This window comes from Pogonomyrmex barbatus, unplaced genomic scaffold, assembly GCF_055798465.1.
Source record: "Pogonomyrmex barbatus isolate J1 unplaced genomic scaffold, ASM5579846v1 scaffold8, whole genome shotgun sequence".
Taxonomy (NCBI): domain Eukaryota; kingdom Metazoa; phylum Arthropoda; class Insecta; order Hymenoptera; family Formicidae; genus Pogonomyrmex; species Pogonomyrmex barbatus.
Window position 1 is genome coordinate 2,285,392 of NW_028297182.1, and position 21,480 is coordinate 2,306,871.

Genomic DNA, 21,480 nt, shown 5'->3' on the forward strand with positions numbered 1-21,480 from the left:
TTCAACGTTTCGCAATAATAACTTTTTTTTCCTAATATTCCAACGCTCGGCATTATCTATGAAAGTGGCGGCCTAGCCGCTTTAAACAAAGTGAAATACACACACACACGCACACGCACACGCACACGCACACGCACACGCACACGCACACGCATTCGCTTATCACCGATTGCATTCCCGCTAACGTTGTTACGGTTGTGCAAGATTGTCTCACCTACCGTAACGCTCGCGATTTACAGAATTATCTTACGCAAGGTAGCGCAGGTTACACATGTGAAATGATTTTAGTGAAGGTTGCTGAATTGATTTCGGTGCATGAAACATTAGTCAAAGTCAAATCACTGTATTTGGAGATCTGTGAGGGCAGAGAGGAGAACATCGCGCGTGATGCAATTATGTCGTAATTAATAAACATGAAATTAAAAAGATAAAGGTAAATTTTTTTTCCAAGATGTTCGATTGTTAAAAAAAAAAAAAAACATTCACTTCTGAATTTACGGTGATGTAATTGCCGTCTTAAATATATTTTAATATTGGTAATACGTAAAGTTTATTCAGACGCGACGCACCGCAAAATTTCGATGAGTTAAACAACAAGCATGTCATAAGTATCGAACTTAACGGAGATGTAAGTTCGGTAAGAAGAGTTCGGTATGAAATTTATCAGGAACGACAGCTTTCCTATTTCCAACTTCTCGTTTCCGGCGCGCGAAAATCTAGCGGCACGCAGGCAGGAAGGATCTGGAACGCCCTGTACAAGCGGTTCCAAGCCGCGCGCGGCGTAGTTGCTGAAACGATATAAATTCTGCGGACGATGAAACGCTCGATCAGGCCGACCGCAGGTCATGGATTTAGCTGACGACCGCGCGCTCGTATACCCGCGAGAAGTAGCACCGGCTGTTATACATTATGCAAAACTTTTTCCCAACCACTCGCAACCGTTATGCCTATCCGTTGCCGTTGCCGTTGCAACGATTGGATAAGCGTTCCTCGCGTTCCTGCGAAAATCGCCACGACCTCTCTCCCCCCCCCCTCCTCCCCCGCGTGATCGAGAGAGAGAGAGAGAGAGAGAGAAAGAGAGAGAGAGAGAATGAATCTCCGCGTCTTTCCTGGCCGGTACCGCGATAGAAACTTGCTAAAAACTCCGTGTTGCAAACGAACATTCCGGAACGGAACGACACCGGAGCCTACACAATGCGGCGCTTCGCTTGCGAAAACGTATAATTGCGAGCACAACATGAGCACGCGGTCGTCGCCGCCGTCGTTGTCGTCGTGATTGTTTCGACATTAATACTCCGACGTAATTTGCCGATTCCGCCGCGTTCGTTTATCAGCCGGCACGACCCGGGATATCCCGCTGTCATATGAGTCGCGGCTGGTTGGTAACACAATCCCGCGGAAAAGTGCCGCATCGATCATTTTATACGATATACTCGTAACCGATTGACCTATGCGTGGCCGATGCGTGTGTTACAACCGTAACTTACAACCGTAACTTTCCTGTACTCGGCGGCCCGTCTATCGAACGGCGATCGATACATCTATCTCGCGCCTAGGCAATGCCCCAAGTCTCCATCTCGCGATTCTCGATGGATTTGCCGACGAACGGAAGAAGTTCCGCGACGGAGGTTTTACGCGCGGTTACGACGCGCGCGTCGAGCAGTAAACGAAGTCTTTAACCCTTGCGAAGGAACTTTTAAAAAAAGTTAACTTTGTTACACGTCTATAGACAGTTGACATGACGGCATTTGTCTAAATAAAAAATACATCTCGCGATTTTTAACGCGGTGTCTCGGACATATCGTGCGTCGAATTGCGATAATTTGAAGAAAGATTACGAGAATTTTTGCAAGATTTCTCCGAAAATTTAATTCCGCGTAGAATTTTTATTATGAGAAGATTGCGACAGTTTTTAAAGCGTCACCTGGTATAAAGGTATAGAGGTATAAAGGTTCTTGGTCCAAGTGGTTCGACAGCATGTGTATGGCAGAAGACGTGAGACATAAGTGAGACAAAGACCAACGACGCGTGTCGAGTTAGGATTTCAATCGATTTGATGAGAGGGATCGCTCTTTTTTTTTTTTTTTTTTCGTATTATTAGAGAAGCCCGCGCGCGACTTCGATCGATAAACCTGATGGCCTTGATATATAAGCCAGACTTTTCTAACGAAGTAAAAGTGGGCTGCGAGCCGGCGAGAAACGCCGGCAGGAGGCCGTCTTGATGAAGGTTTTAAGAAATTACATGTCGCCAACGGCGTTTGCCGCGGAGGATCGCGGCAAGTGTAATTCCGTCACTGTCCGACTGTATTTAACGAGCGAAAACAAACGGCGTTTGTGCGATCAAGTTTATCTCTCTCGTACCTCGCGGATGACGAATAACGTCTGCCGCGAGGGAACGCGCGCGCGTTACGCGCATTTCGATAATACAATAACGATTGCGTAACGCGGAGAAAGATGGATGAGCAACGTAGCGGAAGACTTAATGTAACGAGAAATAATTTTATTTAATGTTTACATTTTTCTGTTTTTCTTTTTTTTTTTTTTAAACTGTGTATTTGTAAATTGTGTTCACATTTTCCGATCGTGTATGAAAAGTATTTTATATATTTTACGTAACAAAGAATAAGAAAGCTACGTGTCACAGGTAAGAATTATTTACGGATTAAAATAAGATGGAAATTTGCATATACAGACGCTTTATTAGAAGGCTTCCGAGAACCTAGATAAAATTAGTAGATAAAATTTTATTTTTTTACGCGTCGCTGGGAGAAATAAGATAATTGAAAAATTCTACCTTTAATAATACAGTACGTCACTTTTAAATCACGTTAGCCTATATATAGAACGGATAATTAAACGCCACGAACATACACCGCGCAAAGTCGCAACCCGTAGCGGCGGAAAACGCCCTGGAAATTGATCTTGTCGATCTCGCTCTCCGCCCTCTGCGCGCAAAAGTTGCCAGCGACGTATTCAAGGCCGCTCGAGGCCGGATCGAGAGGCTCGAATTCGTCGCGTCGATCTCGCGGCTGTGCGATAGAGAGAAGGTACTCTCGCGAGAAACGTACGTCCGAGTTTCTCTCTTTCATATCTACCCCCCCCTCCCCTCTCTCTGTCTCTATCTATCTTTCTTTCTTTTTTCTCTCTAACATTCTCTCCTTTTCTCTGCCTTTTCTGCCCTTCTGTCACGTGCGCTCTCTCTCTCTCTCTCTCTCTCTCTCTCTCTCTCTCTCTGTCTTGCTTCAACATTTTCTTTCTCTCGACACGGCAAACCGAGCGCAAACGTCCTTGACGGTCGCTGTTGCACGGCGGCAGCGCAGCGCAACGTTGCATGTCGTTGCGCCTGTGCGCAACTTCCACACTCCGCACTTCTCCTCGTATCTTTCTCCTTCTCCCGCTATTTCTCTCTCCTTCCCTCCCCCCCCCCCTCCCCTCCTCCCTTCTCCCTCTCTGTCTTTCTTAATGCACGCCGCAAGTCACGAGCAACTCTCCACTTCACCACGCACGCGGTTGCTGCTGTGCGCACATTACATCATCAACACCTTCACTTTGCTCGCGCTGTCCGAGCGCGACGACGCGATCTCTCGTCGTTTCGCGTTCTTCGTCCCGGCGCACGTCCGTGGGCCTCAGACTTAAGACGTCCTTAGCTGGTTTCACGATAGTCGCTCAAATTTAACCTTTTAATACAGAAATTCGTGGAGTGGAGTCAGGTAAAATCTCCCGCGTCTATTTTTTTTTCTTTTTTTTTTTTTTGAATTTGATCGAATAAATTCAAACAAATCATTTCTAAACTTTCGATTCGTAATCACGTGCCGTTTACTTACGGTCTGAAAATCGGCAGAACAAACATTAATATTTCCGCTAATTTTTCCTCACTAATTTCCCAGAAATTTTTATCGCGAAAAATATTACTTCACCTAAAGTGAATTTTGATTAACCTTTTAATTTGTTAATTATTAAAATGACGGGATTCGGGATTCAACAATCCTCGATCTTTCCTCACGTTGTCCTGATTTCTTGCGGAGCTTAAGCCATATTCGCGAAGTTTGAAAAGACTTATCGAACACGTTTGCTAAAAAAATCAAAGCGAAAATAACTTTGTTGGAAAAAATTGCATTTTGAAACTCGTTGCCTCTCGATGTATAACGTATTTTTTTTTTAGAATGAACTTTTAGATTTAACGTTATTTGTAAAGCGGGATCAAATGATGGCGGAGGCGTTCTAGCTTTGTTTAAGGGAAGAGAAAATTGCAAACCCATCTAATATCACAAGGACTGTGTGTATATAGAAATTAAAGCTTACGGCTTAACTGAAGCTACTTTCGCGGACATTACGTTACGTGGTTCTGAAAGCTTTATTAACCGCGGTGCAAAGTTACCGTCGTAGATGTGTAATCCTATCTTGTGTGCTCTGGTATCCTGTAAATTACAAATTGAATACGTGCGCGGAACTTAACTTGAACGGGATAAGAGAATGATTTCACAGTAGCTTTAGATTGCATTACAATATCTACTGCATCTTTTAAATATTATATTAATGCAAAGTTTTATTCTATTTTTACTCTATTTGTGGCTATACACATGACGTTTCATAACTAGAAAAATAAATATTCTTGTCGTACATCGACTTGAGTCAAGACAACAAGAAATCTAAAGAATTTCACAAAATAAAACGAACAGATAATATCAAATTTTTATGTTTTTAACTTAAAAAATAAAATTATTATGGAAACCTCTCGGAATACATTTAAAATTACATGTAGAAAAATTAAAAGTTTTCAAATTATTATGAATTTATTCAGAGAACTAAAAATGTGGGCTTTTTTCAAATATAATAGAGTTAGAGTTCGCAAAAGTTTGATGATTCGCCGTTACATTTAAATGTCAACGTGTCAACGATCACGAGCATTTAATGAGATAGAGAGATCCCCGGAGATCTTTTTTTACAAACCCCTCTTTCATAGGAGAAGACGCGCTGAACCGGCATCGACTTGTGTGTGGACATCTAAAAAATTTATCATCCCTTCCTTACATTCTTTGCCTAACGATGAATGGCAGGATTGTTACATCGGCGGTATAGCGCGTCCGAGAATAGATTAACCGTCGCTTCGATTTAAAAGCACGACCAACACTATGACGTGAAAGTAACGATCTGATGTCGAGTCAATAACCTGCAATAACTGTTTGACCTAAAATTGTCTTTGGAACCCTGGAAGAGAGTTTTTCTTTTCCGCGGACAGAAAACCGCGACGCTTGGCCTGCCGCGACGATTGTCTTTCGCGACTTTTAGATCATTCCGTTCTGGAATACATTAACGAATAGTTCAGTTCGCTCGTAAATATGATATCGTGTCTCGCGATATCACACGACTACAATTCGTTTTCGCGAATCCACGTCCCGCTGTTCCAAACGCGTAGTTTCTTTCCTACTCTTTCCCGTGTCCTTTTTTTGATCCATAAATATCCATTCGCACTTATTAGCCTCGTAACAGTGCACGGAAGGATCATATATATGAGTATGAGAAGCATAAACAATGAGTACAATGAGTACGTTTATTGAGGAAATCCAGAAATTTTGACTCTCGACGTTCTCCCGAAGTTCGTGAGATAACAATATTATTTTGATAATTGAAAGGATACGCTCGGTGCGCTCATATATATTCTATTATGTGGAATAAAAACGCACGCAAGAAGACGGGTTAATGAAACAAAAAGGATTACATTCCGCAGATTTTAATTCGGAAGATTTATTCAAATAATATTTCGACTTCCATTCTGTTTCTACATTGAGAATTTCTACGGATGGAAGGGCGTGATTCTATGTAGAATCTAAGTACGGAACTATATACCCCAATTGTGTATGTAAATATAAATTCCTTTGCATTTGTACTGCGCGTTTAATGACGTAATTTTAATATCAAACTTCCACAAGCAGAGTTTAATATCAAAGTAAATACTCACGATCGAAATACGTACTTCTAAGTTCAGTTTATTCATACTCATTGCTCATCCTTGTAATATTGAAACGGGAATTCTCTTATCCACCCCCGTTATCTAAATTTTCGAAATGTTTGAAAATGTACAGACATTGTCCAGATACTTTTTAATATTTTTGATTTGTTACACCGACGATAGTATTAATAACTTTTTAAAGAAATATAAAATTTAAGATATTAATTTCTATTGAATATAAAATTAGTTTTTGCTATATTAATTTCAATATATCTAATTTAAAAAAATATATTTAATATGTAAATTTATAAAGAGGTTATCACAATGTTTTTCTGCACTCTATTTTTTTTTAAATCTTTGTTCATTTTTAAAAAATAATAGAAATATATCTAATGTGTATCTAATCTCTAATTGAATGATTCACTCTGCATGCTTTTTTGTATTTCTGTGCAAAAAGATTAATTCATTACCGTCAATGGCACGTCGAAATATCGATTCGATATTTTAATTACATCAACCTGGTCGCTATTAGGCACTTGGACGTTAACTACTTCCCTTGTTCTATGGCTTTCGCTTGGGCGAAATGATTGAAGTATCGCACGAATGACAGTTCACGAGGAATCCGGAAAATGCGATGGCATAAAGTAGGACACTAGCTCTTGGTGCGCGGAAGACGACGTATTTAGCCTATAGGTTACGAGAAACAGATGCCTATAAGCTCTTATTTGATATCCAGTGTCTATAGTTCGCCACGCTTCTAGAAATTGTTAGAAATGCCGAGCGCACCTCCGAAGTGCGGAAGAACCGCCACGGCGGGATATGATGTGGAATTGAAAGGAAAAGACGGGACTATTCGAGAATTGCAACGATTTCGAAGATGAAGAGCGCAAACAAGGCCGCGTAACGACTCGAAGTTGTCCCACTTATAGACAGGAGTAATTGATCCGGCTATTACGTAAGAACCGGGATAGAAGAACGTCGCAACATTGTCTCTCTGAGTAATGCATAATGCTCGTCTCACGTCTCAGAATTATTGTTATATAGCTACGCCGCGTTTGATTAACGTTTACGAAAATACGCGAAGAGAAATTCAATTTGGAAGTCTGTTTCTCAGGTATCTGAAATGCAATTTTTCATACTATCCGAAAACTTTAGAATGTTCTATCAGTCAAGATTATCACTGAAAATTTCTTTCGTAAGCGAATAATTTTTGTAGCTCGTAACGACGTAAAATTTTCAGATTTTAGAAAGAATTTCACGTGAAATAAGTCGTATATTGTGTCGTTTGCAGTCGTGCTCTCGCTTTAATGTTCTACAAGTGCATTTCAAACGAAACGGTACGTTTCGCAATCGGAATTCCTGGAAGCCTATGACGATATTAAAAAATTCAAAACGCTTTCATAGCAGACGTACAAGGCTCTGTGATAGATCTTGCAAAATTTTGAAAAATGTAGAGAGAATTAACGTTCAGCGACACCGGAAAATCGCGGAAGTCTCAGCGCGCCGATCGATCGCGCAACACGTCGCTACTCGCGCGTCGTGGCCTACTCTCTCTTTCGGGCACCATCCGCGATCCCACGAGCAGTGAAGAGTCCCGCGCACGCGCGGGAAAGAGATAGAAAATTTAAGCCTTGCGCGCCGTGCTCGCCGTTACGCGCCGTGTGACGCGCTTCAGAGAGGAAATCGAGGGAAGAATAAAAAGAGCGCAAAGTGTCGAGTTTGCGCTCGAAAGCCGCAAAAGTCTATTCACAACTCGGTACTCGTCATTTCGTCGATCGATCGTGCGTTTCCGCGCACGCCGACTCTCATTGTGTACGTGTCGCGTGATCCGCGATCGTCTATAACAACGACGGACCGGGATTAAAACTCGGGTCGCGCTCGCGTTGTGATTCGCGAGCATATGTGGGCGCACGGCGTCACGCGGCGGGGACGGCGACGAGGACACCGCGGTTCGTGGCCGGAGTCGTGGGAGTGGGGGAGAAGCGCGAGACTCCGGAGTGGGAGGGACTCGCCGTTGCGAAGTGGGGATATCGTGGGGTGCGTGCGCGCTCGATCATACGCGTCGCTGTCAGTGTCAGTTGGTTCGCCGCGGCAACTCGTGGTGTCGTAGACGTGTCAAACTGAACTACTGCGTTCTGGTCGACACACGTACGGTTTTTTTTTCCTTGCGCGCATCTTGCCCACGGCCGAGTAAAACGTCCGTTTTTCCGGCTTCTTCGGCGAGCGCGCGCGCGAGAACGAAGCGGCGGTTCGCGTGAAACGACCACGGACGATCGGGGGAAGGCAGAGTAGAACCGGCGCTGTGTGCGTAAAATCTTGTCCGCGGCTTCGAAGCGGACCGGCCTGCCCGTCGACAGAGACGGGCGGCGAGAGACGCGTACGACTGATCCCTCACGTTTACGGACGCAAATACGAAAAGCGTCAGGTGTTTCTTCCGACGGTGTTTCTCGACGCGCGCGGTTCAACTCCTGCTGGCGCGATTGGTGCACCGTTCGAGAACGGCGCGCGCGAACGCTTCTCGCTATACTCGCTATATCGTTCAGCGAGTCTCCGTCCTGTCGTAGAACATATCGAATTATCGACAAAGAATTGACGCGATCAAGTGTGCGAACTTCTAAACGGCGCGGTCACGCGCAATTGAGGAGACGTTGATTAGAAGGCGAAACTCTCGGACTTGGATGCTGGCATCTCTGCATACTCGTGTATGACAGTAGATTCCACGAAAGCTCACGAAAAATCAGTGAAACGTGCCGTGACCTAGTGTCCCGACGTCGATCAGGAGGAGAAGACTTGTACGCTACGTAAGTATCTCGACTCTTATTAATCTCGTTCGCCATATGTTAGCCCTTCGCACTCGCTCCTCGATATCAGGATGATTCAGAAAGCGAGAGGCGAGATTACTCGTCCCGTCTCGATATCCATTCGATTAACGTCTCGAAATTCGCGCGAAACTCACGCTTTTCCTTTTTTCGTTTGAATTAAGACTGCAGAGTCATTTTCGCGAATTGGTTTTTGCTCGTCGTCGAAAATTGGAAAATCGTTCAAGAAAAGAGCTACTTCGACTCCGATTAGATTTTTTTCTCGAGTTTTGCGGGCTTCACTTCAAAAAAAGTGCCGCTCGTACACCGTGGGTACACATTCCCATTCGCATCCGTATGAACGAACGATCGCGCTCTTTCTAGAACGTCGCGGCGCGCGCGCGCGCACGCGCGCGACCTTTCGCAGATCCCTCACCCTCACCCGTCTCTCCCGTCGCTTCTGAGTTCAACTTTTTGCGCGCTGGGCTTTCAACATGTCGATGCACCCCCGGACGCGAGACGAAAAACACCCTGGAGAGTAAACGCACGGGTAAATGCGAGGAACTCACCGTTCGTGACGACAATGTTGATTTTATATCAATTATTAATTAAATATTAAATGTTAATGTAAATATTAAATATTAATATTAATGTTAATCTCGGTATGCAAGCTTTGTCTGAGTTCATTTGAATCACGAATCAACGCTGTTAATTTCAAGCGGTGAAGGGATGAGCGAGAGATATCAAAATTAAGACGAAACCGTTGGTGAATTAGCTATGAAAATTACGGTTTTAATGATTGTTTTAATGATAATGTTTAATCGATGGCTACGCAGTTTAACACGCAGTAATTACAAGTTGAGTTTACAACACGTTACTTATGAGCGTTCACTTGATTTTATTTAAGCGTCGGAAGTGGATTCGATAGCTGTTCGCTGATGGTTATCGATCATTTACTGGTGCGTCTATTTGAGATATTGTGTGCGAAAATAACTTGTTCTTCCTCGTTCTTCTAGGATAATTATAGGATAGTGGTTCACTTTGCGCAGTTCACTTTCACTCTGCAATTCAAATTACCTTATGACTACTCTACGTCTCTCAAATGCGGAACTGATTAATCCTGAAACAAAGAATAGAATAGTGCAATAGTTTTAATACAATCGAAACTACATCAGATTCCGGCAAAACGATACAAATGTATTTGAAAATCTGTTGTATCTTGATTTATGTATTCATAAACAACTCTGTACTTCATCTAGCTAATTTTCAAGATATATCCAAAGAGTGCAATGGATTCATAAATAAATGCTGAGTGCAAAAATAGAGCATGGTTTATGAAAAAGTTCTATAAAATATGAACATAGTTTATTAAGAAGTATATGTTTAACAAACGTTAACAGTTGAAAGTTACACGGAACAAATAGTTTCTCTGACGAATCTAAAAATTTGATCAGATCTAAAAATAGTTTGTTGAATCGTTAAAATTATGTACGACGCTTAAACATAATAATGCAAAAATTTTTGATGTAACAACCAATTTAAATATACATAATAATTTTGAAAACCTTACAAAATTATCTTCAAATTTATACATATTTGTGTATTTTTATGAACTTCTGATTAGAAGATCAAAATTACATTTTTTTTTTGTTTAAATATTAATATAGTATCAATATTATTATTATTTAACACATTCATACAATGTTAAATAACCACAAAAATTTGAGTGGACTTTTTGGGATATATAATTTATTAAATTTAACGTATACTCTCCAACGGTATCTGGCCAAATTTTTGGATTTCACCTTTAAAGGCGTTCTCTCCGCGTACAAGTTAGAAGCGTTAATGATTAATGAACAGAACATTGAGATTTCCCGGGAGGATATACGCCGTTAATTCGCGCCTCAGCGCTACAATGTAGGGTGAGGAAATTGAATCACAAGTTGCCGCGCAATTATGTCATTGTGTACACGTGATACTCTGAGGAATCGACTGTTTTGCGGGAATAGATTAGTAGTCAAGGTCGTGATATCTTACTTGTAACAAATCGCGAAACACACGCATGTTCACACAGACACACAGCACGCGCGCGCGCGCTGCGCATCGGATCGCCGGCGTAAATGCCTTAATGTACGTACGTTAATTCATCCGTTACGTGCGATCGCGCGCGAGCGACGTATCAAGAGCCGCCAACTTGTTTAACGTGTCTCTTTAATGAGCACTCTCTACGGCAATACGGTGAAATAATTATTACGTCGAAGCGCGAACGGCGGAGCGAGGGAGGAGGCGGGAGGCGCGATAGTGGGAGAGAAGATATCGGGATTACGCAAAGCGGATCAGAGAGGCGTCCGTCGAATTATGCGATTTATTTTCGTATCAAGTGAAAACGGCATACGCGTTACGATACGTATATATATATATATATATATATATATATATATATATATATATATATATATATATATATATACATTTACGCATTTCTGCGATACAGTTTCATCAAAGCTTTATGCTATTTAAATCCGCAGGAGTGATAACGCCCGCGGGTAAAATTACTTCTCGTGAAATTCATAAACGTCGCTAAAATCGCCGTGGATCGAAGATTACAACGAGCGCGTTTTCGCGGGAAGTCCTATGACTTAACATCTAATCGTCTGGATAAAAAGATTAATGACAAACAAGCTGGCAAACAAGCTTTGGGATCTTAGCATTAAATTACATTGTGTCGCATTTCCTGTAGCTCCTCAAGAAAAAGAGAGAAGAAAAAGAGAGAGAGAGACTATTTTTTCTGAAGATTGCGAAATCGACGATCATTTTTTTTTTTATTTTATCCTTCAATCACGACGAGCCGATGACGTCGCGAGATCGATCGAAGGAAAAGGCATTCTCGAGCGAAATGATTTATCTCTCATCTACGATAGCGCACTATATTTGACACAGGAGAGTCTCCAGAAATATCTAAATATATCTAGATATATCCGAAATATATCCAAATATCTGAACGGTGACATTGTCGCTCACGCGCCGGAGACTTCGAGCTTAAGATAGACTCCTCGCATCGGATCGGGATGGTTTTTCTATCCTTTTTTTTCTTCATCACGCTTGCGAGATGAAGAAATTATTCGCGCGGGTAAACCTTACGCCAGACACGACGGCTTTCGGAAATCGGCCCCGCGCGTTTCGCGATCTCTCTCCTCTTAATCGTGTTAACATTGCTCGTACGAAGATAGATAACGTTCCGTCGATTTATGTCAGCTGTTTGAGGTGTCAATGGAATCTTAAGCGGATTTGCCAAGATTCTAACTCGCGGCGCGTGTGCAAATAAACTCGCACGCGCGCGCGCGCGCGCGCCGCGCCAGTGGCGTCGCGCCGTTGATTACGCAGCCAACAGGTTGTTTCTTGCTCGCGCAAGAACAAAAGCTTGTTTAATTCAAGTGGCATGCGTTTGCTCGTTGGCGAGCTCGCGACACCTACGGAGCTGCTCTCGTCCCGGTACCGTAACGCTGCCGTAAAACTTGTTTTCCTTAATTGCTCGTTTGCATACGAGAATCGTAATATCGAAACAGTTCAGTCGCAAACAACTGATTGCGACAGGCTGGAAAGCAATATTTGCAGACTCGTATAAAAATCATTTTTTACGTACGAAATATTATTTTTATTCTGTACATATATTGCAGTTCACGCACAATTTTTGTTACGCTCATACTCGGAAAGTAATTTGGTAAATAAATTAAATTTGTTAATAACATAATGTTAATTGCGAAAAGTGAAATAGAAATTTAATGAAAATAATGTATGAATAGTTTTATAATCATTATATAAGCCGCTGTATACTTTTACTGATAGTGTTATCGGTGCGTCACCGAAATGATAATTTAGGAAACTTTTATTCCTCCCAAGAGCCAGTTCGCTCGATAATACGGTGATAACTTTGTCACATTTAACCGATATACAAACGAATAAATTAGTTTTCGACGAACAATACGCGATATTGAAATATTCCCCATATAAATATTCCCATTTTATTTCTTGGCAAACACAGAGCGCGTTTATTCGCTAAATATTGAAATGTTGAGCGTACGCAAATGATCAGCAGCAAATGTATCGTTATTATCGTATCGTATTCATTACATTTGTTGCGATTCCGATGTTCGACGTGCAAACGCATCATCCGCGGAACCGGCTTTATTCCGGTCGCTGTATTATGATTTCCCATTAAAGAGCAGTAGTGATGTGTTACGTATGTGCAATATAAAGAGAGAAAGACAGAAGGAGAGGGGCGGGAGGGGGGGGGAGGAGGGGTGGCGAGAAGATAGATACGACGTGCACGTGCGTCGAGAGATCGTGTTATAATCTCTCTCGGTAGAATTTTTCGATCCCGTCTCCTTTCACTCACTTCACTTCCTCCTTTCTTCGCGAATCTCCTCGCGGGATCGCATTACGATGCATTCTTGACGTTTTCCTGACCCTGCTTCTCTCCCGAATTTCCGGTCGAGGATACCGCGTTCGGCGAGCGTAACGTCCCGAAACGACACACGTCGAATTCCCCATTATCGCTTTCGTAGATACCTTTCACTCAATCGATTCGCCTAATTTCCGCCTTTCGGTACTCCCGCCCCCGCCCCCCTGTGGTGTGCTCTTCCCGACGTAACGACGCCCCGCGTCGCGACTCATCACAATATCGATATTTTTTGTTTTTTTTTTTCGACACAATAGAACGCCGGTCTATTAGGAATGTGACGCGCTCGGGCGACCGGGTATAATTAATCTTCGCACTCAAACGACCCGATCCCGCCTTTCACTCTCGCGAGTACTTCCTCCTTTCTTACGGATTTTTTCCACACTTCCACACTCCATTCTCCGCTGCGCAAAGTTTTTTCCGTGTTTCCGGAGTACGCGAGTTAACAGATTAAATTACGGCGCCCCGGGTCCACGCCCAAAGTCATAAATATAATTTGCCCCCTAAACTTCTACATTGTACGGGTGGTCTTTAGCCACTACAGCAGATAGCTTTTAACGGCAAATATGACAGTTCGTTTCCCGAACTCGCGCGTTTTCTTACGATCATCGCGACGTCGGCAGTGAGGACGAAGGAATCTCTCTCTCTCTCTCTCTCTCTCTCTCTCTCTCTCTCTCTCTCATCTCAATTGATCTTCTCGATTTTAATTTATTCTCACGGCGCAACACTGTATCAATTTGCAACACTATCGTTTCCCTGCATGCTAATTATGCTAATTAATGCTAGTTTCAGCATAATTCTCTTTCTGCTGCTAATGCCTTTTCCGCGGAAAATTAATAGATTACATTTCCCAGTGTCCGGAGTGCCTCTTTCACGAAACTCCATGAATTTCATCTTATCGGTATCGGTTAACGTAAAGCGAATCCTAAATATGCCGGTACGACAGTAACCACGAGTTTATTGCGATATTAAACTTTACGTCCCACTCTTCTTTTTTCCTCTCTCTTCTCTCGCGCCGCGCGTCACGCGTCTTTATCGCGCGGAAGTCTCGCACGCGACTCACGTCACCCGCCGAGGCGGAAGGCAGCCGTAAAAATTTCCAAAAGGCAATCGACCGACGTTGCTCTCTCGCTTTCCACCGAAGTTCCGCGCCGAAATCGCGCGGGACCTGTCGCGCGATTTCGCACGCGTGCACGCGGAAAGGTCAGAAGGTCCGCCAATATTTTCACATACGGATGACTTTACGACCGCGCGTATCTCCGCGCGACGCGACGCCGGCTGTTTTTATTCACGTCGTAAATTTACGTTAATTCGACGTTGCTCTCGCGGCACGTCGTTTTTATCGGTGCGTCCATCCTCCGTCATGGTAAGTCAACGCGGAATTCACTCCGTTTTTGCAACGTTCCGACTAACCCGCCGTTTCTTCCTCGCGCGATACTATTTCGCTTAATCAACAATCGAACCTTGATCTTTCAACCTCGCACTCAAACTATCATCGTTTTTGTAACGTTTTAGACACGCGCGACGTCAGCAACAATGTTTCAAGCACATATCATTCTTCCGGTTTACTTTTTTTTTTTGTTCCTATCGCCTGAAGACCGAGAGGACTGATTACGAGCAGAGTTCATTGGGATTCCATGTCGAATGTTCAAATCAGTTTGGTCGGTTGAGAAAGGAGAGAATGGCAGGAAATTTCTGAGGCGTGTATATCGCCTTTGTATATTTGTTTTCTCGCCTCGCGCGGCCGAGATTCAGTAGCAACAGCGGCGTCTTCTCCCCGCGATTCTCTTATTCATAATTCCAACGTTCCGTTATTCATCATTATTAATAGATCGGCCATGCGCCGCGCGCCTAACCTTTCTCCTGCATATTAAGCTTAATAAATCCGACTCGGCAGGCGACAATGCGACTCACGGGCGAATGTTCCAGAACCAGGCCGATTACATTACGCGCGCCAAACAATGGTGCGAGATGTCCGTTTGATCAAGCGGGTTCATTTCATTTGTTGCCACGCCGCGCCGCGCCACGGCTGTACATTGACGTAGGCGGTAATAAGTTATGTTTCTCGAAAATATCAGCCGCGATCTGTGCGCGATTGTGCAACGGCTCTATTTGCAACACGTGCCGCAGCGACGGTGCCGATTCTCCGTGGCTGGATGTCATCGCTTTTATTACGCTTCATAAACACCTCCGTCCCATAGTCCGCGCGGCGAGTACTCGCCGCAAGTTAAATAAGCAAGTACACAGGGGGATGTACACAGTGATCTTCATAAAATGAGTCGAAATGTCCGTCAAAGTCAAATTCGTATTATCGTCGGGAAGATAGAAACGTGATGCGGTACTGATGCGGAAGGAAAATGTTAAATAAACATATCGCGATGGAGGTAGCATATATATATATATATATATATATATATACATATATATATATATATATATATATATATATATATACATACATACGCTGACTGTTAATAAAATTTAATTGCGTTGCGTGGATTATTAATTGGACAAGTTCTGGGAACTTGTAGGTATTAATCTCGACTCACAACCTGCCTCGTCTTCGCTCATTCTTCCATGAGACTTGCCGGATTGATTGTGTTTACATCTCATTTCCGATAATCCGCTTCCAACCGACTTTGTACACGACTTCGTCGTTCGACTTATCGAAGGTCAAGTTTTGGAATTCGTACGATCGATTGAGTAAGGCGACGGTTATAGTAATATGTTTATAGTACAGCCTGATGAAAATTCATGCGTAACTTTGGACGTTGTGTTCCGGTTTGCAAATTTTCGACGGCTACACGTGCGCGCGCGCGCGCGCCCCGCGGCAAAGCCGATTTTAAATTCCCAAGATTGTTTCGGCATTCAAACGGCAAACATTGCACACATGAATTCCTGTTGAAATGCGAACCAACCGGAAAGTGTCCATCGAAGCGCGTAATATATCCTCTGAGGCCGAGAACTCCGGTCTCCTCAGAAATAGTAAGCCGAGTTTCGAGTTATGCGTCAGTTGAATCGAGATCGAGAGGCGTCTCTGTTTCCGTTTAATTATTTGAAAATTATGTAACAAGTTTATCAGATCGCGAACAAGCAAGTATCGACAAACGAGACCGACGAATCGTTGACTCGTGATGAAAGTAGGCTACGGATATGGGACGCGACGCGTCGGGTTATAAAGGGTTAAATCCTTTCTAGGTCGTTCCGGCGCGCGGTGTATGAGTAAGACGCTTCTCGCTACCGTGTATTTACCGTGGTAAGCCCACGTTCGTATTGTTGCAAAACCGGCGCGCGTGCGCACGTCTTCCTTGACATTAAAATGTGCGCTTACGTGCGTTCCATCGTGAAAGCGTAATATCCTCCCGCCCACCGTTCTCTCTTTCTCTCTCTTCTTTCCTGATCGTCTTCCCTCGCCGTTCTGTCTTTCTCCTTCCTCTTTATCGCTCGTAATCGCAATACAATGTGGGCGTCGGCGAGACAAGTGCGCCCTTCGGCACGTTATGAAAAATTATTCAGCTACTCGTTGTCGTTGTTCATCGCCGTCAAATTACGCGGCAAATAAGTAGTAAATAGGTAGCAAATCGCGGTTTTAAGTACGCGGTTTTTATACGTGACATGCCCATTTCCGTCAATGTAGATTAACTCTGTAATCCCCCAGTTTAATTTATTTTTTCTTTTTCTATTATTTTTTTTTCTTTTTTTTTTTTATTTTTCTTTAATACGAAAAATTGGAAAAAGGTAAAGAATAAATTTGAATTAATCGGGATTAAAATCAATCTGTATGTATATTGGTGGAAATGGATAATAGAGTTAGAGGTAACATAAACGCGCGGAAAAAAAAGAGAGACGACGTGCTCTACAAAAATTTAATTGTACGTAACAGCGGAATACACGGCAAGAAAATAATATTTGATCGTGGGCGCGACGCGGTACGTTGTGTCGTATTTGCGAGTCAAACGGCGTTGCCTAATTTCGCACTCTCCTTTCGCCATTCTCCGAGAGCGTGCGCTCTCATGTTTCGTTTCCCTCGATTTCGCATGGCTCCGTACAAAGTTTCGGTTTCGCGTCTTCTCGATCTCACGTACGAATCGAATACGTTTTGTCGGCGCGAGTACGCCGCCGGCGCGACTCGAGTTACGTTGACCGATGCATTTTTTCGATTATCTCTTTTTATCGCTTCGGCCGAAGGATTGTTGAACGACTCGTGTTGATTTATTAATCGACACTTTCGAGTTGTGGTCCCGCTCCCACGTGGTTTTTTTAATCTAAAACCTTTTCCATTACCGGAGTCGATATCGGAGGCTGTGTACAGTCGAAAATTATGAAAATGTCGATCAAATTTTTGTCGGAGATAAAAATGCCGATTCATCCGAGTTGATTGAAGATGGATTCCTGACAATTGTCCCGCGCGCATATTTATCATGGCATACTTATCGACGTCCGTTTGGACGCATTGCTCGCCGGCGTCAATGATACACGATATCGCGCGCGTTGCGGCATTCATTTCTTTATCTTGTCCGCGATCGAATATTATTAATGGAACGAGGCGTACACCTTGCACGCTTCTTGTTTACGATCGCGTCGTTTTCCTTTCATTGCCGCGATGTTATGCGTTTTAACGCGTCACATCGACGATCTCCCTCTTATTCCTCACGGTCGAATATCGCTGCCCATTAGGTCAAGTGCGGCTGGCGAGTATCATTACACATATGTTTTGTACATATGTAGCTATCTGTTTTCTTTCATTGTTCGGGCAAAAGTGTGCTATCGCCGCGTGTTCTCTTATTTTTGTCCCCCGTTCTTTTACTACTCCTTCGAACCGCTGCTACTCGATCAATCATGCCTCTTCGCTTTACGTCCGTTTTTATGTTCGTTTCTCCCTTACGCTCGTTGCATGTTCCTTGTTATTTTTTATCATTCGAAATTTTATTTCCTGACCTCTCGTACTCGAATAAAACAAGGCATCGCAACCGGTTGGGACAAAATACTTTCACAAAATGCCTTGAATTGATAAAATTGTATGCAAATTATTAATATAATTACAACGATATCGTGTGGTTATCCTTTGGCTTTAACCGACTTGATCTTTCACAATATTTTTTTGATTAATTAAATAAATTGACCTAATTAAGCTTCTGTTTATGGAAATATCTGTCACATGGTAGCGATGTACAAACATAAATTTTATTTTTAGGAAAAATTGCAACATTTATCTTCATACGTTTTTAGTTAGTAGTGTGCCTCGGACTAAAATTAGAATCGTTTATTGCACAATATCTCTTGACGTAGTTATAAAATAATTATGATAAATATTGCTGTTGACATCAAGTATAATTTTTATTGATTAAAACGAACATTCGTTTGCGCGATCATGCGAGATTTTTATCGCGAGTTTATAACGTATGCTGTGTTTACTGTCAACCGTCTAATTTTATAATAGAGCTCATTTACCCGCGTTATTATGGCGTAATCATGACGTAATAAAGATTAGATGCCTTTATAATAATCTTTATTTTATTTACAAGAGTTCCTCTATACATCACATACAATTCATTTCTACTCAAGATATAAAAGCCGATATTCAGCCACGAATTATGTCTTACTATAATTAACTTCTTTGCTATAAGATTAATTATCCTAACGTACGATCTTTCAACATATTGCAGGAAATTCAATATTATATTTATAAAATTCTACTTTGTTCAAGTTTCTTTTTCGATAATTTTGTGATTTACATTTTTTTTTTATGCAAGCGGATAACCTCATTTCATTTAGCTTATTTCATTACGTTAAGAGATTTAGCTCTCTGATTATCAAGAACTAGTTAATACTACAGTTCACTAAGATATCTCAATTTTTTGCTATATTATATTTTTTTATTATAATTAGATTTATTTTTCAATATAATTTTATTTAATACAATATAAATATATAATTTTAATTGTATAGCAAGATATTAATATATTTCACGTCGTTCTTTTAATAAAATTTACAAGAAGATTAGCTAATAATAATGTTAATCAAATATAATCGAGAACGAATATATGATTTCCGCGATCAATTCGTTTTTATTTCAGTTAACATCAGAAAATCAGTTTCAAAATTTGATAAAAAAATTAAGATTTTTTTAACTATTATCTTATCTTTTTATTTCGTTATATTTACGCACGCATTATATGGATGACTATATACAAGTGTATAATTTTATTACGATATATAAATTCTTGGGATGATTCCAAAATGTCGAGGTTAATAATAAACTGCTGAATGAAAGGTGCCCAGAACTGGTAAATCAGGTTGACGAAGGTCATTTGCTGGAATATATATCTCCATTTCTCATACTTCGCGAATTATATGTTACGAAACGAAAATAAAGAAAATTGCGGTTCGATGCCGAAATGGATTTGGCTTTGACAGAATTAAAAATAATGCACCGGCGAACGCCAGTTTTTGCCAATTTGCGAAAGTTTAGAAGTGAAGTATGGCAAACGATAATTTAACGTTCGGCATTCTATCGCCAAATCCACAGATCCACAGACCCACGACTGCAACGCGACGTTACAATTCGGGACACCGTGTATATTTGGAGCGCCCGCGCCGAAGTGAGATGTAAGGCTCGTGTGTTCGAAACAGGTGACGGCTGTCTAAGGTAAAAGTGCATAATTAATGTCCCGTCTAAATACGGCGACCGAATCGAAAGACTTCACCTCGGGCGCTCCGACTACGCCATACGGCCAATTAGAGACCGGCGAATGTCGGGCGTGGCGAAAAACGGCCCCGAAAGTGGTCAGACTGAATTGCGTTACCGCAAATATCTCTTCTTTTTTCGCTCCTCTCTCTTTCTCTCTCTCTCTCTCTCTCTCTCTCTCTCTCTCTCTCTGTCTCTCTCTCTGTCTCTCTTTCTCTCTTCACTTCGTTTTGCTCCTGTCACTTCGCGCCTTCCTGTCTTATATCTTCTTTCTCGATCAACTCTCCATCCGACCTTGATGCTTATTTTTCTTTCGCGATGGCGATTTCGCCATCGACGACGATTACGTGTCTCGCTCGTGTATGACATGTGTCCCCCTCGCATTTATACATTTCTCCTTTTTTTTTCTTCTCTTTCCTTTCCGTAATGCAGAATTGGAGCATGCAGTACAGTTGATGGGAGGGTTCCATGCAACTCTGACTCAGGGTTGTATGGAAGATAGAGGAAGAAATATTCCTTTACAAAACTGAAATCGGCTTCGCCTTGGCGTAAACTTGGGCACGCAATCAAAAATAAAAATCACAGGCGAATATCAAAACTATTATTTTAAACAATAATAAATGTATAAAAATATAGCAAAAAATTGCAATTTGTTTGTCAAGATTGTGAGATTATTAAACGCGTTACCGTTAGTAAAGTATATATTTAACTTTTTATAACAAGACTAACTTCAACGAAGGATATATTCAATTACACACATCCGTATATATGTAATATTAAATTTGTTAATATAAACACAGTGTGTGCGTCGCCAGTCGTAGCGCATTATTATAGCATTCACTTAAGCGAAATGTCGGTATGCGTTAAGTGGTGTAATACATAACATATATAATGTAATAAACTCCACGAAATTATATATTATAAAGCGACATTGCGCAAGATATAATACACGAAATGAGAAACTGAGCGGCTACTTGAAATTCATCAGTCGAATTTACATGACTTAGGCTAACGCCAGGCTTAAGGCAACTCAGGCCAAAGACGCGGCTCATTTCCAGGTATATCCGCATTCAAATGAAAATTATCAATTATGCAAACGAATAGGAAATCTGTAGAAAAATGTATACGCATACGGAACATTGCGCCAACCGCGCGATATGTCGGTGATGTTCAGACGCAGGGTCTTGAACGTCCCTGCGTAAGTCGCGTTCGTTCAGTCGTCTCCGCGGCCTTCTGTGCGGCGACGGCGGCTTGTAGCTTTTGCTGCAAGATAGAGAAGTGGAGCGTTGCGAGCAGATCGATAAAACGAATGCCGAGATACGCTCGGCATTCGACGTCGCGCGAACCGCCAACGTTTCGCCGCGATCTCTCGACGTGCTCCCTGCGCTTTAACGCAAGAACGCTCTAGTTTAGCCCTGCCGAAGGAATGCGGCGGGTTTTCAAGGTTTACGGGCACGTACCAGGACGTGGCATGCACGTGTAAATGCACGCGCGAGCAGTGAGCAATAACTGATCTCTCGTTATGATTGGCAAATCGGGTGCATGAGCGTTGCACGCCGCATTTTCTTCTCGGTCGCGCGGCTCT

The 21,480-nt window shown here is 42.2% G+C and overlaps 1 protein-coding gene across 2 annotated transcripts in view; it reads left to right on the forward strand.

The window, feature by feature from the left end:
• Positions 1 to 21,480, forward strand: part of LOC105426003 (terminal nucleotidyltransferase 5C) — a 114,836-nt gene that overhangs the window by 45,357 nt on the left and 47,999 nt on the right. Inside the window, exon 1 of one of the 2 annotated variants that reach the window (XM_011637068.2) lies at positions 7,999 to 8,751. The exons of the other annotated variant lie outside the window; for it this stretch is intronic. The gene's annotated coding sequence lies outside the window, so the exon portion shown is untranslated. Of the gene's footprint in view, positions 1 to 7,998; positions 8,752 to 21,480 lie in introns of those variants that run through there. 2 annotated transcript variants of the gene reach the window in all.